Source organism: Prosopis cineraria, unplaced genomic scaffold (assembly GCF_029017545.1).
Source record: "Prosopis cineraria cultivar Desert tree isolate PC_DT_omini unplaced genomic scaffold, ASM2901754v1 PC11, whole genome shotgun sequence".
NCBI lineage: Eukaryota > Viridiplantae > Streptophyta > Magnoliopsida > Fabales > Fabaceae > Prosopis > Prosopis cineraria.
The window spans coordinates 35,054,912-35,061,757 of record NW_026555342.1 but is presented as its reverse complement, the minus strand read 5'-3'; positions in this window follow the sequence as shown (position 1 = coordinate 35,061,757).

Below are 6,846 nucleotides of genomic sequence, written 5' to 3'. Positions count from 1 at the left end.
AAAACCCAAAATATTAGCAAGGCTTCCTAAGAGAAGATTTGCTATAGTAAGATGGAAAAAGAGTCCTTTGGATTTCATTTTTGATGGTGACGGTCGCATTTTTAATTCTTGGGAAGCTCATGGTGACATTCTTTGGACTCTGGCTATTGATTCTTCATCAGGAGAGCTATTACTTATATTTGGTTTACAACTCAACCTTTAGGTTGAATGGAATACTTAATGATATGGCAAGAAAGGAGTATACTAGTCCACCCAAGATTGTAGATAGCCAGGTGTTCAAGTTGGACATGAGTAAAGAACCTAGATAGATAGAAGTTAAAAACTTAGGAAACTGCATGTTGTTCATTGGGTATTGGAAAAGTTTTGTGGTGTCAAATGATGCTCTTCGGTGCCCTAAAGAGTTTATCAAAGGGGATTGTATCTATTTTGCTCATCATTTTCCATGTGTTAAGGGTATCGTAGACGAATGGAAAGGCTTGAGAATTGGGAGGTATTGTACGATGGATAAAATGGTTGATTACTATACATTTGAAAGATCAAGCTTCACTGATGTGCCTTATCCAGTGTAGTTCATACCAAGTCTTTCATAACTCTGTAACATGTTGCTTTATATTTCTTAGATAATATATTGAAGGTTGTCTTGGGTTAGTAACAATGTTATTTGTATTTCTTCTAATATTTATTACTATTATTTTAATTTTAATACTCATCCGAAATATTAACAAAGATATTTATCTTTCAATTCTTATTATCAAAAAATAGTTGATGACAAAGATATTTATATTGAACTTTTATTTTATAGCTTAATTATACTTATTTATTATTTATTCACTGAAATGCCATATATGCATAAAGATGCAGATATTTTGCTCCATACTACTATGGTCTCTTGCATATTTAAAATGCACATTTGTAAAAATATTTAAATAATTGAAATAAAATAGAATATAATTGTGTAAAAAAATATTATGTACATATTAAATATATGCATGTGTTAATAAATTTGTCCTCAATTTCTATCATAATATCCAGGATATATTATATTGTTATGTTTAAAACTAGATTAATTACTTGTTGGGTGCTGGCCAAATATAAAAATAGATTACTCATTCATTAAAAAAAAAAAAACCATGGACAGGTGACAGTTATGCGATTTCGTTTTTGAAAAATGCCACAAAAAGAAAAGTTGTCAAAATGCCACTGCTGTCATTAAATGCTAACAATGTCAACATTTGTCTATATATACCACAATTGATGGCGCTTTTAAAAAAGGAACCTTTTCTAATAGTAGCATTTTCAACAAAAATACCACCAATGGTGGGGCTTTAAAGCTCCAACGTTAGAGGCATTTTCTATAAAAATGCCTTCGCCAGAGGTACTCACTAAAAGATCCACAATAGGTGGCATTTTCTTGAAAAGAAAAAAAAAAAAAGAGTCACCTTTGGCAGCTTTTTTTTTTTTTAAAAAAAAAGAGGCCACTAGTAGAAGCGCTCTCTGTAAATGTCACTAATGGTGATATTACTCAACAAAAGCTTTGCATCTTTTTCATTATAAATAGACCTCCTCATTTCTATCATGGTGCTTCTTCATCTAAAGGTTTCTTCTATTCTTAGCCTCAATTCATATTGTGCTATATTTTTTCTTCACTTTTTGTTGGTGCTTCTTCACTAGGGTTTCTACAACTTTTTTCTTCATCTTCTTGCTTTTAAGTTTTAAACACTAATGTGGAAAATATCCTGTCTCTAATATAACCAAATTTAAATTTATTTTTAAAAAACTATATAAATAAAAAATACTAAACATTAAAAAAAAAGGCAGATGATAAGATGACCGAGATTACAAAACATACATGATAATTGTAAAAAACTTGTGTGTGTAATTAACATAACATAAATGGATGAGTTCCCTATTGTCATTCCCTCATCTGTCTTGTCCTTCCCTAAGCCTTCAGGTTTTGCCTTCTCTCTCAACTTCAATCTCAGTCGCCTGTACGTGCACCCTCGTTTTGAATCTTTACTATTTTGTTTCAGAAGGGCATTTTATCCTTTCTGTTTATAAATACATGTGCCCTTAAGAAGCGAGGTCCTTAAAATGAATTCAAGTACTTTAGAGCAATAAAATTCTCAAATGGTTATTTACAACATTTCCCCTTTTTTATATATTATTTTAAAATTAGCTATTAATTTTTTTATGGCTTATAAATACAAATGGTACTTGAGGTGATCAATTCTGAAACAAAATATTTTGTTTAAGTTTTTAATATGTATGGGATAATAAATTATTGAACAATTTTATCTGCATTATCTAGATTTTAAATTGCAGGAGGTGAAAATATTATGGAATAAAATATGTCATTTATATACCAATTATTTATAAAAATATAATTACTCTCTGCCGTTCATTAATTATAAAATGTTTACAAAGTTCAATTAATTATAACTCATTATTAATGTGATTTATTTTAGATTAGTCATGATTACTGAATATAAATGCATGTTTTAGATTAACAGGTACTTTCTTTCTACTTTTGAAACCTATATGAACCTCTTCTAATATAAATAGTTACATAACACAAACATTTCCTCTATTTTAAATATTTTATTTTTATCCTTTCAACTATTAGTTGACCGTTAAGTCACACATATTGAACTAAAATATCTTTATTTGAATATAAATATTATCTAAAAATAACTCAAATTACCCTAAATATTAATGCCCATTTTTGATACTTTTTTACATTTTAAATTATTTAATTATTTAAATGTGTTTATTTATTAAATTTTTTTTAAAAATTAAATACTTAAATTGGCTAAAATAATATTCAAACATGTAGTTAATAATGTATGAAATAAGAGTTTAATATAATAAATTACTTGTTATAATTTATGTTTAATTTACTTTAAATTTTATTAATTTTAACACAACATTTTTAAATTTTTTATTTAAATATTGAAGTACTTAATGATTTATTTTTTTTAATTTAGAGAGAGAGAATAAACAATTAGATCATAAGGGAAAATTAATAATTTTAAAATTTTCACTTAATTATAAATAAAAATTAAGTATTTTATATTCTTTAATAGAATATTCCTCAAGGTGTTAAGGATTGAACTAAAATGTAAGTTTTGAAAATAAAAAAGATGTCTCTTTAATTTTTAACAAAACGGAAGGGAGATTATTTTATTTTCCTGTTAAATCTGTTATTGTTGCTACTGCTGCAGATTGTTATTGTTATTTTGTTTTTCTGTAGTTTTTGTGGTTGTTGTTATTATTTGACTATTTTCCCTCTAAAGAACCCCAGCTTTCCTAAATGTTATACAATTTAAAGTGGTTAGCTTTAGCCTAGATGAAATTAAATCCATCTTTTAGTTTTTAATTGTCATTCTTGGAGTACTTTTAATTTTCAAATAATGATTTTATAATAAGGAAAAAATTATAAATTCATAATAATATATTTGTGATGAATTTATAAATAATAATAAATAATAAATAATAAATAGTATTTTAATTTTAAATAATATATTTATATATATACATCAATATTTCCCCATTTTTAACTTTTTTGTTTATAAATAATACAATAAAATATTACAATAAAAATAAAACAAACATTCAAAGATTAAATTCATAATAATTTCAATTTGAAACACAAGAATAAAATTTTAAATTAAATAGTTTGAAAAATGTAATAGCATTCTTTTTGAAAAAGTAACTTTGTGTTTATTTTAATTAAAAATTCCAAAGTCTTTTTTTTAGCTAATTGTTTAGATAATGATGGTATTAGATTATAGCTGGCGTGCTCTGAATGGTCAGATAAGAGCCACACAAAATCACACCGAATGAATTGTAAGGATGAAGGAAATGGAGGGGAAAAGAAGAAAAAGGAAAGGAAGAGACCTTGCGCCTTAAGATTCCAACTTGCGTTAACGAACTTTGTGTTTATATTCTGGCAAAAAAACAAAAAAACGAAAAGAAAAAAGGCCTTCTTGTTTGTAGTTGTCAATTTAACCAAAATATGGTATTTTTCAATTGTTTTTTTAACTACTTTGATCAACATCAATATGCTTCAATATTAAAATATTTAAATGATGACAAAACAACTTCACACGTACTTTAAAGCATGATTACCACTTATATATTTGCAAGTACTTTAAATCGTTCTATTTAGTCAAACTCAATCCACAATATAAGATACAAACAGTAGCCGCCAAAATATGGAGCATGATTTCTTTTTTTGTTTTTTTACCTGAAAGATGCAATTTCATAAAAGTCCACCAAAGCTACAAGCATAAGTCCAGAAAGAAAGAAAGAAAGGTAAAAAGAACAAAACCAAACAACAAAAACACCAGTCAACACTCAACAGGGATAAAAACACTAGCCAACAACAAAAACACTAGCCAACATGGATCATGTGATCCATCAATTCATTTTTCTTAACGGTTGGGAGATTGTCCAGAAGCTTTTCAATTTCATCGCGAGGGAGAGAAAGAGATCGATGCAGCCGCTGCGATGCTCTGACTACAACATCTTGGTTTCTCGGGACTCAATAGGAGAAAGTAAAACTTGAGCGAATATCTCCAACAATTGAGGGAGTAGGTTAAGCATCTAAATTACATTTTCCAAGAGTAAACAAGAGTTAGACTAGAATTGTAGGAGAATAAAACCATTTGGATAAAGCCATAACCAAAGGAAGCAATTTGGACATTCTTAAAAGAAACAATTACAACCAGCTAGTACATCAATGGAGATACAAGATTACAAATACATCAATAGATCAAAAGGACTCTATGCACGGTCCCTTTTTCTTTTCAACAACTCACAATCAATTTAGAAAAGTGAACTCGTTAAATGAATCAAATTAAAGAGAAGTTTATGTAGAAGTTAATAGAAATAAATTTTCCAAACAAGTTGTGGAAAATCAAAAGTACAATGTGTGTACTTTTTTATTTTGTTTCTAAGAAAATGTTGATTTAAATGAAATGTGGGATAGCTTATAAAACAAACTGGAAGTTACCTCTTTTTATGGAATGGAATCGAAGTACTCCCATATTATTTCTGCCACTACAGCAACCGAATTTGCCCTTACTGAATCATTTTGCTCAGACAGCAAGGGAAGACGGTGATACAATATCTTGAAATAGTGTCTAACATTATATTATAGAAATACTAAAACAATCTTGGACTTATAAATTCTCAAACACCAACAATATAATCACGACAACAATTAACCATTTAAATAGGACTTTGATAGATAGGCTAAGTTTGATGATAAAAAAAAAAAGATATATAGGCTAAGCTAAAGCTCTATCACAACATACATGGCTAAATCATCATTTGTATGCACAACTTTTTGACAGCTGAATCATTATTTAATTCGTTAACCATATAAGAGTCTAAAGCAATGGAAAAGATGGCAAGAAAAATTAAAGGATACTCTGGATCCAAATCACCTCTCCAACACAATGTTCCAACATGATAGGTGGCATTCATTCTACTTGTTGCCTTGGTAGATGCTAGCTCTTTGAACAATGAGGAAATCACTCCCTGCAAAGAAAAAAAATTATAAAATTTGACAAAACAATCAAATTTCTCTAAATAACCACTTTTTAAATATCAATTTTATATATTAAAAGAGAAAACGAAAATAAGAAAATTACAGTTTCACATCCCATAATAGAATTTAAAGTTTGTACAACCACTTCTCTATCATCATCTTGAAGTACTGTCTTGATGTAAATATTTAAGACCATATCTGTAAAATTGAGGCTTAAATTATATCAATGCTTATCAAGATGGAAAATAAAATGTACATAAATAATTGTTCAAGTTTGAGAAGACATGTTACCTATACTTTCTTTAATTTCTTGCACCCCATCCTGAAAACATAAGGGTTATCATAATAAAATGTAATTTGCAAGTGAAGAAATATTGAAAATTGCAATATAGCGAGAGAAGACATATTTCTTTGTGCATTATTTAGAGATGATTCATTATGGAAAATAAAAACATGCTTGAAAAATCAAAATTAAATGGTGACTCAAAAATTTTGATGGGCTTGATAAGGCAAACATATGCACAACAAGATACTAAAGGTGTCGATGAAAAAAAAAAAGAATGAAAGAGGTAATATTATATTAACAATATTATAATAAGACAGATAATGAAACATATGAATGCAAGATGCTAAAGGCAAAATAGGCAGCTATATTTGCGAAGGGAACAAGTGGGGAAAAAAAACCAATGAAAGAGGTAATATTGTAGACTTACTTGTTGACTTTCAAATATTGCATATGCGGCATTCAAAAATATCTATTTTATAGTTTGTAAAAAAAAAAATTGTTAGAATCAAAAGGATGAAAAAGAAACCAGCAATTCATTTATAATGTGATATGAAAAAAAAACATGTAATGCTCATATACCCTATGAACCTGGTTTCAAAAGTCTTTCAAGAAAGGCAGAGCTGGAAGTTGTGATTGTAGTCCGTAGCAAGTTCACTACCATGCTTAGGTCATTTGAACTTGAATTGGGCTCAATATGCTCACAATCTCTAATTGCATCTGCATTTGTTTCCAAAAACCAAAATCAATTTTCAAGTTATTTCTGGACAAATAAAATATATATAACTTTTCAATTTGAACTAATATGAATTTTCTCAATATGCAAGAGAGATGGTATACACTACATTAAAGAAAATAAGAAGTAAGTATGAGGAATGGAATAGATTATATAAATACAAAATAAAGTGGAATGACACTTTTGTAATGTGTTACTATATATGATAGATTAAATAATCGAACTTTGAGTAAGAATATAACATGTCAAAAGTAAAGTATTAATTACCTGAAA